This window comes from Apis cerana, linkage group LG1 (assembly GCF_029169275.1).
Source record: "Apis cerana isolate GH-2021 linkage group LG1, AcerK_1.0, whole genome shotgun sequence".
Taxonomy (NCBI): Eukaryota; Metazoa; Arthropoda; class Insecta; order Hymenoptera; family Apidae; genus Apis; species Apis cerana.
In genome coordinates, this window is record NC_083852.1 from 2,785,718 (window position 1) to 2,800,285 (window position 14,568).

Genomic DNA, 14,568 nt, shown 5'->3' on the forward strand with positions numbered 1-14,568 from the left:
TCTCTCGTTAACATCAATTCTCACCCCCCGAATAAACGTAAATTTTTTATCTCTGACCAAACCTTTCCCCCGTCGGGGGAGGAGGGTTTATTTTAGAATTATTATACATACGTGTTCGCAGCGTGGCGGCCGTAATTCGCGGGGAAATTAGAAATAACGTTGACACGCCCCCTCGAGAATCGTAAACAGATAGATTTTACACCACCGCCGCTTTAATACCCGTCCCTAAACCTAACCTAACCATTATTAATCGCGAGCACAGTGACGATATTCGTTGCGCGTCGTCGCAGGTGCGCCGCAGGTTTTATTAACCGAGCCAAGGTTTTGGGAAGGTCTCCCGGCAAATATACGTCTTGCTGCCGGCCGAGACTCGTAATTGTTGTTGCGAAGTTGCGACGGGGAACGTCGACAAACGTAAGCTCCCCGACTAATGCGGCCCCCGTAGTTTATCCCCGGCTGAACCGTGCTTCGACGTCATCGCCGCTAATGACAACTTTTCGCCCCGCTTCCGCTCGCCCCTTTTGTCGCCGAATCGTCGACGACGGAATTCGGGGACGGTAGTTTTGTAGCGTATATTTTGGAACTATGGAGGAATTTTTTTCTCTTTATTTCTGCATCTTTCTTCTTATCAATTTGTTGAAATAATAATTCGATGATATTCTCCTTTTTCGGATATCGAATTATTAATATATATAATATATCAGGGATTAGAGATGGCAAAAGTATTTTGAGATAGGGTAGATAGAGTGGGATATTAAAACTCTCTGGTTGAAGTTCGGCAGGAGGAAAGACCGTCCGTCAAGATTTTTTAACACTGGAGACGAGAGATGGTATCGTTAAACCCGGCGTCCCCTTGCTGAAATATGTCCGATAATAATAAGAAGAATGGTGGAAAGGAGTCGTGGGTCGTCCGTGAATTTAACAACGACAATATCCTTCGATGGTGGAACATGGTAGGCGACGATCGCTGTGGGCGTCGTTAGAACCGCGAAAAAAAAGTTTCATCGTGGTCGTTACGGAATCATTCGTAAGCCGGGAACCGCAATTAGTTTCATTCTTCGCTCGCTGCCTTGGCCTTTAACTTTTTTCTTTTACTTTTTGTGCCACTTTTTTCCTTCACACCGACACTCGCGCGGAGCGTTCACTCCGCGAACAGAGTGAAGAAGGTGCGAAGTAGAAAACGAGAGAGATGTAACGAGAAAAATTGAAGGATCGTCACGTTGCGCTTAATACTCTTCGCACGCCCCTCTACTTATCCCATTTAAGGCGGATTCGCACGGTGGCGTGCACGTAATTATTTAAATTTGCGGTGCGAATGTTTTAGAAGTTTTCTTCTTGTCTGTCGATTTTTTATTTATCTATACGCGACGATGCGTGCGACCGTTTCGATCTTCCCTATTGTTCCTTGTTCGCGAGTAGAGGAAAATTTCGTTTTTTTTCCATTTATTCTACTCGGTCTAATTTTCCTAATGTAATTTAAATTCAATTCAGTTGACGATATGATAGGAATGTTTGAAAATTCCTAGATATATCTAGATTTTATTTTCTAGGTTATAGGTCCTTTTGAATCTTATATACGAAAGAATATGCTTAAATATCTTTTACGACGTAAAATAAAAAATACGAATTATTCTCGGACGATGCTGTTCTTGAAAGATGCATACACGAACTATTCCCATTCACGTGCCAAGGACGAATCGCGAACAAGAAGCAAACTACAAAACGTATCTCTACAAAATGAAACGATGATATTTCGATATACATATTTATGTACATATATATATATATATTTTGCCAGATCTCGGTTAATTTATAAGCAAGACCGAGGTCTGGCAGAGGGTCGATCCTGTAACAAGAAAACGGGGTCCCGATTCAGACAAAACGACATTTCTCGATACGCCGCGTCCGTATGATTTAGGTATCGCCATTCCTCTCGCTGCCACCAACTTATCCTTTTTTATATCCCCTCTTGGGTGGGGATTCTCTCTCTCTCTCTCTCTCCTCTTCTCCTTCCTCTTCCCCCTCCCTCTTTTTTTTGTTATTTGTACACCGATCCAAGTCGAGATGTTGCAGTACCAGCAGCGCCAGCGTCGCCGACAGTAGCAAGCAGCGGCGGCAGCAGAAAATCTCAAATAAATCCTTTCGTAATCCCGCATCGCTCCTTTCAGCCAGTCCGGATTTCCACTACTCGCTTTTATGCCACCTCCGCACCCTTCGAAAACTCTCTTCCCCGTTATCATCTGCTGCCCTCCTTTTCTCCTCTCTCTCTCTCTCTCTCTCCATCTCTTCAACCTCTCTATTCAACCCACACCCACCCTCCCTCTGTTTCACCTCTCGCTACTTTTTCTCTATCCGTTTTCCCTTTTCCCTCGAATCTCTGGCAGAAAAGGAGGGAGAGGGAGAGGTATCTCGTTTCGTTTACTTTTTCCGTACGGCCGTCAATAGCGACTTGCTGCATTCACGGCCACCGTCATTACGATATCTGGCGACGAGCAGCATTCGTGTCCCTCCCCGTGGACCCGTTCCGAAACAATTTTCGCCGCAGCCGCTCCCACCCCCTCCCTTCACAATTGGATATTGTAAGGTCCTTATACCCATCTGGTGGGAAGGGAGAAACGCGTTTATTTCGCGGGATGCACACTTCTATTTCGCTCGACAGAGTTTTATAGGTTAGGACCCGCTCTTGGAACGAACGATATATATATATATATGTATGTATATAAAATTCGGGACCACTTTCCGCCGAAAAGGCAAATGGGGGGAGAGAAAAAGAAAGAGAGAAAAACGTGAACGCGTATTACGCGGAGTGGAGGGGGGTTAAAAGGGAAGGGAAACTTTTTTGCGGTTGAATACCGCGATATAATCGAGAATATCTCCGGAATAGACGTACGTACGCAGAGTACACTCGAGGAGACACGAACGCCTCCTAGCGTCGTGCAGAGACAGTTCGTTTGAATTGGAGAGAAACGGTTATTGCGACGGTATATTTGCTTCTTACTAAAGCTGTCTCCATTTCACGAGTATACCACTTGACGAAACCATCTTTTTCTTTTTTTTCGAGAGAGAGAGAGGAACCTCGAGTCGAGATAAGCGAAGAAAAGGAGAGAAAAACCGCCTACTTCATCGAGTAGTTTATAGGTTAGGTTTCGTATATAACGATACATATTCGTCTCTCTGTAAAAAAAAAAAAAAGAACAACGTAACTTACATCGTACGAAAAGGGATTAAAAAGAAGTTTTACGTATAGATCGAATATCATACGGTGTGATCGAGGATATCTCTGAAAGTTAGACGTATTTACCGAGAGTACATCGGACGAGACACGAGCGCCTCCTAGCTTTCTAGCGCCGGCGGACGGTTCGTTTTCGAATTGTGAGAAGGCTTATTAGGCCGGTATATTTGCTTCTTACTATGAAAGCTTATCTCTATTTGACAAGTACACGTTGGAAACCTCTTTTTTCCACGTTGGGGAACTCGGTTCGATGGATATATGTATATATATATATATATATATATGGATGGGGCGAAGAAAAGGAGAGAAAAGCCGTGTTTTCTGGCCCCGCGTTCTGTCACTTCTATCCGGCTTACGTTGAGCCACTTTTTATACTACCTCTTATTCGAGGCTTATCGTGACGAGATGAATGCAATATGATATCAAAAGAGGAAGGAATTCCATAACGGGGTACACACGGTCCGCTACAAAGGAGCTTGGCTTCTCGTTCTCTCTCCCTTTCTCTCTCTCTCTTTTCCTTTCTATTCAACTTTCTTGAAAATAGTCGTCTGGCTTCTATGCTTCTCTCTCTCTCTCGCGCCGTCTCCTTCTTTCGTACCGTTTTATTGAAATCTCGACCGTGTTGTATGTTTAAGAAGGAATCGCTCGAATTCGATATCGGAACTCCCCGATATTGTCTAAGATCGCGATTAAAGATTCGCCGGTTACGGAATCGCGTGTTTTTTTGAAACGCGCGCCTCCTTCCCCCCCCCCCTCTCCTTCTCCGTTTATTATCCCATTCCCCCCTCCACGATCAAACGCCACTTCTCGTTCGATTCGGTTTCCTTTCTTCGAAGGAAATATTCGACATTAGGCGGATGCTATTTCAATATGCGAATTTATAGAGGAGGTATTATTGGTTCTGGGATTGGATGTGCGTTCAGATTGCACGGAATAATCGTGGACGTAAATGCATATCCTTTAATAGAGGAAAATGGGTCGAGTTTATGGTTTTGCTTTTGAGTAAAAAAATCAATAGTTTTTAAATTTAACTTTAGGAGGATATGTGTTTTACTGGATCGTTAACTTTCTCTAAAATCGATTTCATTAACAGTGAAATTCTTGATTCGATCGAAAGGAGGAATAATGGAATTAAATTGAACGAGAGATCAAAGTTGTAGAATCGTCTTAAAGATTTCCGTTTCATAAACATAGATGTAACGAACTTCGGTCATAGTGAGCTTTCGAAAGGAATCCTTGGATTAATTAAAGGGAGAGAAGGAAAGACCAGGCTATAACCATCGAGCCACGAGAATGGTCACGTGTTTGAACGATAGAGAAGAAATCGATCGGAGGGAAGAAAGGGCAGTAGGATATTTAAAGAGCCATACGACGAAGTTTCTCCGTTTTTTATCGTTAAAATCGGAGAAAATTGCGTACTTTTTCGTTCCAACTTCACGATCGATTTCGTTAATCGTGATTTAACTATATTTTTCTATATTCGTTACCGACAGTTGGACAAAAGTTGGACAAATTTTAAAATTGTAATTATCGAAAAGGGAAAATTCGATGTTACTGGTAAAAAGATCCAAAACACGTTTTTAAGATAATTGATTATTATAGATGTATCTTAATTAATAATAATTTTACGAATTTAACTCGTTCAGCTTTGACTCTCTCGAACAATTTATTGACATCGCAGTGAAAGAATCGTCATTCTGTAAAAAAAAAAAAAACGATTTAACCATGGCGGAATGTCGAACTACTTGAATGTTTCAAGCGCCCAGATAGCTCGACTAAAAGCACGTGTGTTATACATAATAAATTTGAGTTTGAAACAGACCTTCAAAGTACGAGTTCTGCTAGATACGTAAAAGCAAATTCAATCTGTTCCTCAAAACTTGCCGAACTAACAAATCGTCAATCTCTATCAAAATTCCAAGTAACAAATTTTCTTCGAAATCCTTATTCACCCCTTAAACACCGACAAGCAAAATTTAATACTCCAAGTTACTTCGACAATTTATCGTTCATAAAACAGATCAATCATATATTCTTCGATGCCCAACTCTATTTAAAGAATTCTTCCAGAAACGACACGATTAAATTAACGCGTCGCATGGGTCTCGAAAGTGTCTCGAAAGCAACGTGTATTAAAAATAATCTCCTCCTCTCTTTCCATCCTCCGTTTCTCGATACCTGGTGTATCGGTCTCGCGATGCCGCACTGGTACCCGCCCCTCCACCATCCCAGTAGAGCAAAAGTTGGGAGTTGTTGAAAAATTGACGACGCTCCGGACAAACCGTCCTATGTAAAATTCACCTGGTTCGCGCGATTGGTCGAAAAGGTCGCAAGCTGGGGGGGAGACACGGGGAGGGAAAATAAGGAATTCATTTGGAAAGCGCGCCATAAACGATTCCCGGTTCGGCTATCCCGGGGAGAGAGAGGAGGCGGCCGAAGGTTTCCTAATTTATTAAAACGTCGCAGACGCGGAATTCGAACGGACCTCTACTACACGCTTACACGTACACGATGTCTCGAACTTCTTCCTCTTCCTTCCGTCTTCTCGAAGGAGCCACGTATCTCCTCTCCCGGAGGAGAGCAAGAGTAAAATTTTCAAGAGTTCTGTTGATGCGCGAGCGAAAAGCGTACCCCGGTGGCTGTTGCCTCACGTCCGCCATTTACACACGTTTCGAACGTATGTAAACGTATATCAGGGCGCGTAAAACGTTCCTGGCGAATGGCGGCGGAGTACAACAGAGGGTAAGAGAGAGAGAGACGGTGGAATAAGAATGTAAAAGGACTCGAGGACGAAACGACTCCCGTGGGCATTCTCCAATCAGCCGCTACTCCACGGCTTTCCTATCCGGCTGAAACGCGCTCGAGACACCGCCGTGTATACGTCTGTGTGCAAACTCGCTAATGCAGAGCTTCCAGGAACCAGGTTGGTGGCGTCCAGCCAGTTGGTCGGCGAACAACTTTTACGCGCTCGTACGGATTCCATTAGTAATCTTTATGCGATCTGTTAACGCGAGTCGTGAAACAGAGGAAAAGTCACGACGCGTGTGTTTCCTTTCGGCACGTAGCCGGCGGCTTTTACACCGCGAGAAACACCGTTGCGCGTTGAAGCACCGGTCGAGGCCGGTTGCCCCGTTTCAGGGGACCAAAATGGCCGCTCCATGTATCGATCGATCTCTCGTTTCATCGTTTCCAAGTGTCGCGTAAAATGGTTTCGGGGAAAGAAGAGTCGGTTTTTGATAAAGGGAAATGAAAAGAATATTCTTATACGTTTTATATTAATCTTGCGATTCCTCTTCGAAGGGTGTTCATTTCAATAAATTTGTCGGACGGATTGCAGGTTTTCGAAACATGCCCTCTAACGCGGAAAATATCCTCGTTAATTTTATACGTGGCTTCGCCTAGCCGAAAGGGCGAGGATAATGATATAATTTTGGAAAATTCTATTCGAAGTGTGCTGTCGGAATTTTCATTTGGTGAACGCCGGGTTGGAAATTTTCTGAACTCGTCCGCTGGCTCCCTTTGTGCGACCGGTTGAATCTTTGATGAAGTCCGCCGGGGAACGCTTCGCTTTATTATGTTATCCGTGTTTTTTTTCTTTTCTTTTCTCTTTTTTTCTAACCTCTTTGCGCGGGATTATTCGAATCAATTCGGGGAAAAGTTGTTTGAAACCTCGTTTCGAGCAAGGTAATTTCGTATGTCTCTTGTTTATAATTGTTCGAATCGCTGCTCGGACGAAATGTTGCAATTGAATTTTCTCGTTTTTTTTTCTCTCTCTTCTTCTTCTTCCACTTTCTCTTTTTCTCTCTTTAAACTGTTCGATAAATATCCCGCCTGGAGTTGCGTGAAGTTTGATAGAAAAGTGAAAAATCGGCCGAGATTGATGGTGATCGGATTACCAACTCGATGTTCAAATAAATCCTGCCAAATCCCGATATAAATCATAGGAGAGACGAGTCGAGTAAACACGCCTCGAGTCATCTTTCTACGCTGTGACGTTACGCGTTTCGTAGAAATTATTCACGATCGTGTAAAATTGTTTCTTTCGAACAACATTTTCAACGATCATAACGATACAGTTTAACATTTTTGAATTTAACGGCAAAGCACGGGAACGAAATAATTTAATTTGTAATCATTTAATGAATATTCGAATAATATCAAATTTCTCCAGATTACGAAATTATCAGAAAATGAATCGTGTATACTTCGTAATGTTAATTTTCAAACTCGCCTATTTACGTGTATTTAATTTTTTTGTTTCAGGTAAGCGTCCAATCTTCTTCTTTTTCTTCCCCTTCTTCGAACGGCTCAATTAATCAAAGGTGGTTAATGGCGGAAACGAGGTAACAAAGTTATTCCAATAAGAAATCGAAGGCTGGAAAGACCATAATTAACCAGATACATCGATTATTTCATCCACCTCCCCCATGAATGTTGCAGTTAAATACGAATATTCAACCGATCCGTAATATATCCTCGCGTATAATATCTCCGCGTGTAATTAGTAATTACACACTAGATTATTTGCCAGGTAAACACATATTTGATTAAACTGCATTCGCGGCGTATTGTAATGGCCATTGCGAATTCGCCGTGCTTAAATTACTACTCGAATTATGCCCCGTATACAACCGACGCACCAACTATTGCACTTCGATTCAAGTACCAATAGAACGAATCGATAGTCGATAGTCTCGTGTTCAACATCTTCGCCAATGGTACGTAACTATCGAGGGCGTTATTATTGCTTTCCCCTCTTGTTTCATTAATTATCAACAATTGGACGCCGATATATAAATCGATATTCGAGTTATTTCGGTGGTAATTTCTTTTCTCTTCTTTCTTTTTTTTTTTTTTCTAAATAAAAGAACGATTACGACGAGAAATCATCATTTGTTCGATATTCGATATTTGTATGGAGAATTGGAGAAAGTCTACATTTTTAGAGGGATGGATTATTATTAACATTTTCTGCTTGCTTGACCACGCTCGTATATCAACATATCCAGCAAAAACGTTTCCCTTCTATTAAGGAAAATTATACCCTCCCTTCTCTTCGTAACTAAGCAAAATATAATTATTCAGAAGTACATACTTCAACAAGCTATAGTTTGATACGTTGGCTATATATAACTCGTCGCACATCTCATTAAACATTCAACAGGATCTTGTTCTCGGTTGAAAACTTGCTTTTCATATGCGATGGAAGAATCCTTTCTTACTTATTGCCGCAATCCTAGTTATTACTGAATCCTAATGATCCAACGCAGATGATGACTTTTCCTTTTATCTCAAACGCTGAAATACCTCATGATAAATTAGCACAGGAAATGAAAGCGCGGATCTCAAAGTCAAGCGTACACACTATATATATATATATATACACCACCGTCATCGAATCCATCGTTCTTCGAATCCCTCATTCGCGACGACATCTTCTCGCGACAACCATCTCCGATCCCGAAACCATCCCGAAATCGCATCATCCCTTCAATGACCCACCGTACCGTGGAACGAAGAACAGACGCTCGCCCGTTTACTGAATACCAATTCCGCGCCGCGCCAGCATTCGAGGAGAGCACGGTTCACGCACGGCTACGTGATTACGCGAGATTGAATTTAAAGCGAACGAACAAAGATATACATATATATATATATATAAAGAGAGAGAGAGTAGGCGAAGAGGAGAGGAATCGATCGGTCGAGGAACGGGACAAAGGGTCTTTCTCGAGCCGTCGTACGGAGATTGTCCCCAAATTGCACGCTCTAAGACGTTCCTAGAACGATTCCAGCCACGGACAATTAGGCGATCGGGATCGATCGGGGGAGGGAGGTGATGGATCGGGCCGGACGTTGGCAAACTTGGTGTTGACGCTTCGTGCTGCGCGAAGCCTGCAGTGTCTGCCGTCTCGTTATTGCCGATGCCCCCCTCCCCTCCCTTCGCCGCCTCGGTATATATGCCCAGCTTCTCGCATTACTTACGGATCCGCAAACACGAGAGAAGCTTGACGAACCGGTACACGACGAGCTATTGCGATTTTACGCGCTCCCCTCTCCTCCGAACTGATATTAGATTAAATTAGATTTTGCGCGAGATTGAGAAATACTATTTTATCATATATGTGGAGATGTAATTTTTAATTCGAAGTTTCAGAATATTCGTTTTCCAAGATGTCTTCACATAGCCGGAATTAATTTAAAATACCTCTTCAACTTGATCTTCGTTTCAACAGTATCCTCGGTTTTAAGACGTTTGAGACAATTCTTCGAGCCATGAAAATCGAAAAGAACCTGAAAAATTACGTTTCCAACGTCTCCTCAAGCGGGAGGAACACAAGATGGAAAGAAGTATACCCAGTTCGACGGACAGGTTTCGCGTTTCGTGGCTGAATTCGGATCCGAATCGCCAGGGGAGAACCGTATAACTTGCTAATAAAGTATTTAGCCGACGGATGGAAGCGCGATCTGCCGAAGGGCGGGAGGAGGGAGGGAGTATACGGCGGGAGTTTCAGTTTCCGGGTGATCTGTGGCTCCCTCGCCGTGAGAATCGATGCCGCCAGCCGGCCAATAACCATACATCGTACCACTATCACACCCCTGGGGTATATACTAACGCGCGCCACCGTATCCTACGCTCTCTTTCCCTCCTTGAAGGCCCACGGGGGGAGAGGGATTGGCGAGTGGACGCGCGCCCTAACACTTTCCTCCGCCCTGCTCATCCGCCGGTATATCTTATTATAAATAGGCTGAGACTTTGGCCAGGGGAGGGGGAAAATCGAGCGAGATCTCGACCGAGTCGTTAGCGAGATTTCTCAGTCGAGGGGGAGGGGGAGGAGGTTTTGGCATGGCGTGTGATTGACAGGGATGATTTGGGATTTGGATTTGGGGCAGTGATTTGTTTTCTTTCTCTTTTTTTTTTACTTTTTCAGAGGAGGTGATGAGGTTTTTGTGGAGTCTTTTTGTCGTGTCTTGACTGTAGTGGAGAGGATGGTTAATATTGATGCACGTAATGGATCGTGTTGGGTGGTTTCTTTTTTTTTTTGAATGAAGAGTATTAAATGATATAACCGAATTATGTTTAATCCTTTAATCGTATATTTTTCGATGCGTACGTAAAACAAACGAGATATAATAAAGTAATTTAATTTAGTTTGTAAGGGATTTAGAAAAAGAGGCATGTTTTATGTATTATGATACGCATATCAATGGTGGTGAATATTCGTCGTTAATTTTAGGGAACGTTAATTTGCTTGTGAAAATTGTTGCATTCGGGGAAATATTTATCGGTTATCCCCGAGATTAACGTTATTAAGTTTTAATAAAATAATTGTATGGCAAATTATTGGTTGTTAATACGTCAATAAAAGATGAGAGATTATGTGTTGAGGGAATTGTTTGCACATGTTCGTTGACAATTTATTGCCTTCGATTTTTTAAATTTTAATCGTGCTCATTTTTGAATGTGCTCATTTTATTTATCATCGCACGCTTTTATTTATTCAACATAATTCGCGGTGGTCCCCGTGTTGAACGAGGGGATGTCATATTCCGAAAAAAGTGTGATGTTTTATGACGATATTGACGACATTTATACTGCATACAAATTTATCAAAAGGTGTTTTTTTTTTTTTTCAAAATTTAATAAAAATATATCGAAACGGATAAACTCAAATATTGGTAAAATTAATATTACTGTGAAAAATTATCCGTGTAAATATTTATCCAAAACAAGAGATACAATATAAATTCGTATACTTGAATCATCAATGTATAAAATATCATATTGGAAGCTGGTACATTATTAAAACTTTCATCAGAGGGAAAATACGTTCAAAGCATAAACAATGATCTCCTTCCTAAAATATTAAATATGATACATAAGCTGAAAGGTTATTTTTTTGCGAAACAATGTTCATGGCGAGAGCTATTCTTTGATGCGGAATGGTGGCGTTCAATTTCCATAAAATCAATGGATTTCTCGAAAGCAAGAAAGTCGAATAACTTTGAGAGAAGATGAAGTTACGCCGTGATATCGTTACATTTTTACACGTTGCGGCACAAAGATATTTAAAAAAATATTATAAGTTTCTTCTAAGAAACGTGTATTTCTACACGAATTTATTTCCTTACGCGTCTTACAATACCTTTAAGATTCCAGTTTCTTTGCGTAAAAAGGGAACGATATTTTTATAACTCAAAGCGAGTTTATTATCCGATTTTTATAAAATTCCTTAAAAAGAAGTTGGATTTCTTTCTTTCTTTTTTTTTTTTCTCGCTTTTTACGAAGAATGACATTCCCCCTAAGTTCGTAAATTCGTCTTCCAAGTGAAAATGTCACGCTGTATAAACTGAAACATCGCTTTCTTAGTCTTTCCCTGCTAGAGAAAGACATTATGTACGTAATAATTCTTCGCAAGAAAAGGAAAATCGTATTTTTCGAAATAAGATAACGTCATTCATATTTATAGAATTCGCGGAAACGTCTCGAACAAAGGGAAATTTTACGTCAAAAACGAGAGATAAAATCACGATATTTTATAAAATGTCTCGATATTTGAATGGTTGTCGTGAAAGAAAAAGAGAGAGAGTGAAGCAATTATTATTTCTACGAATATTGTATCGTAATTGTATCGTAACCAATTCGTTAAATAACAAACAATTCGATCCTAGCGCCAGCTATACTCAACTCTTAATACTTTGCATAATTCTACTCTAATTCTTTTCTACGTTCCTATAATAATTACCCTTTTGACAAAAATCTAGATGATATAATTAACTCTTTATCAAGAATTCAAATCTTGCAAAAAAAAAAAGAAAAGAAATAACAATCCATCCTACAACGAAACGCTCGTCAAAACCCCGCTCGTTCCACGGAACTCGTTTCGAAAGAGGAGCTCGTTTCCTCCCCCCGACTTTCCCAATCGTAAACCTGATTATCCAGCGCGTAACCGTGCTGCGTTTGACGAGGCAGAAAACGCAATTTTGCAAAGTATAACGCGTGACGAGGGGCGGCGGTGATCGGCTCGGATGGCGAAGAGGAGACAAAGACGGATCGCGGTGACGGATCTCCTCCCCGCGGCCACCTTCCCCCGAATAGAATTTGGACGGGAATCGCGAGAGCCACTCATCTTCGCCGCATCCAATTTGGCAACGAGTGACTTCCAATTACGCGGTATCGAGGAATGAAATTCGGGTGAAGGTTGAGATCGTTTGTCATGCGCCCGGCCCACGTCTATGAATATTTACGACGAGCCGACGGACAGAGGCGGCCCGCGCAAGGTTCTTTGTTGCGCGTCGCTTTTTGGGGGTGGAGGAGAAGGGAGGGGTGGAAGAAGGAAAAAAAAAGAGAAAGAAAATGACGAATGCTCCACGGTTCAACGATCTCTCGGCGAAAAAAAGGGGGCATCGAAGTTGGGGGCATCGAAATTGCCTTCGATGGATTGCCTTTGTTTCTGAGTTTTTTTTTTTTTTCTTTTGACGCTAGACGAGGAGCAAAATTTTGCTTGTAATTAGGAGAGAGGGATTTTTTCTTTTTGAATGGGATACAATTTGTGAAACTTTCGAGAGATGTTGAAGATTATGGATTATTATATTTTCAATCTATGTTTGAAGATCGTTGGAAGATGGATTAGGCTTGTAGCTATTTATTAAAATGTAAACTTTTTTGAGTTGGTGTAAGTGATTTTTTCCCCTCCAAGTGGGAATGTATATATATATATATATATGTGTGTGAAGTTCGTGCAATATTACCATGGTAAGTTCGTGGCTCTCTAAGGGTTTTAATATTTCATCCAATATTACCGTATGGTAACTTTGTGTGGCTCCCTTAAACTTTTTTTTATACCTTCTTCTCTTTACTTTGCTAATTTTTAAATGGACGCTTCGATGTTGGCGCACGTTGAATTTTATCGACTTTGAGTTTTTAATAATACGGGTCACTCTCGAACAAGGTGGATTTTCATTATTCGAAATGTTACCGCGCTCCCTGAATTTTCGATATTTAGCTCGCGATTTATAGGAAGTAACGAGTAACAACGAAGTTGAAATATATATTTTCTGCGTCCATTTTTTTTAATTGGAATGACATTCATATAGAAAATGTCTGGCGCTTGTTCGATATGCCTCTTGCCACGAACATCCACCGCGCTTTACCCTTAATGGAAGAGATGCCTTGCGAAAAAAATCTCTTTTATTTTCGTTTTATCGCGCTTTACTTTATAAAAAGAAAAAAATCTTCCTTTTTAACTTGGAGCAGATATAAGGAATGAAAAAGCGATAGCCCGGGTCGAGAAGGGGAAAGGGATTGTATTATCACTTTCCCGATACGGTTATGCAAAGTGATAGGAACTGCTATCTCGTTGCCGGGATCAAAATTGAAGCGGAGGTGTGTACGTAGCGCGAGTAATACGATCACTTTCGCGGGGAAGACCTATGAGATTTCAAAACTTGGAAAGCACCTGCCGTTACAGAAGTCCTATAAATTGCTCCCGCGGAAACTGTTTCGAGATTACCCCCCTTCTTCCGCCAAAAGATTCCAATCCTGTTTATCCGCTCGCTCGAAATTCCGCCATTATCGAAACAATCCCTTCCTGTCTTTCAAAAAACAGTTTGCGCCGTCAAATTTACAATTCTAAAATACGTACATACTGATTCCAGGTTGGAAATTATAATATATGGATAGATCGATCGTTAGATATTTAATCGTTTCTTTTTTTTTTCGATACAAAAAGTAACGAAATTTGTTATATTTTTAAATAAGAAAAATTGTCGAATAGGTTAATATCGAAATTACGTATATTATCGAAACTCAATCTCCATAGAGACAAAATCATAATATTTACACGAATATCAATCTAGAGAGGAAAACAATGTCTCTTGAAGCGAAACTCTAAATCTCGATAGCAAGGGAAGAGAGAGAGAGAGAAAAAATCGGCACAAAAATACCGTAACCTGATAGCTTAATATTACTAAAAAAAAAATTACAAAATTCCACATTTACGAAGTACATAAATTATCTGCACGAAGAAACGAAATAACAATACCCGGTATTTACGTGAATATCAATCTCTGGAGAAGGAAACAACGTCTCTTGAAAGAAAAACAAAAAAAACCTTCACCGATGTAACTAAAGCGAAACTCTAAAAATCGATAGCACACAGAGAGAGAGAGAGAGAGAGAGAGAGAGAGAGAGAGAGAGAGAGAGAGAGAGAGAGAGAGAGAGAGAGAGAGAAAGAGAGAGAGAGAGAGAGGAAGAGGAAGAAATCGGTAGAAACGAAATAAACAATGCCTCTAATATTGACTGCCTATTTAATGCCTAAAGTATCAATCTCTAGAGA

At 41.1% G+C, this 14,568-nt stretch overlaps 1 protein-coding gene across 32 annotated transcripts in view; it reads left to right on the plus strand.

Annotated features, from left to right (window-relative positions):
* LOC107992839 (protein muscleblind) overlaps positions 1-14,568 on the plus strand; it is a 455,871-nt gene that overhangs the window by 334,388 nt on the left and 106,915 nt on the right. For 3 of the 32 annotated variants that reach the window (XR_009832688.1, XR_009832681.1, XR_009832682.1), the window contains exon 4: positions 7,496-7,575. The exons of the other annotated variants lie outside the window; for them this stretch is intronic. The gene's annotated coding sequence lies outside the window, so the exon portion shown is untranslated. The remainder of the gene's footprint in view (positions 1-7,495; positions 7,576-14,568) is intronic. 32 annotated transcript variants of the gene reach the window in all.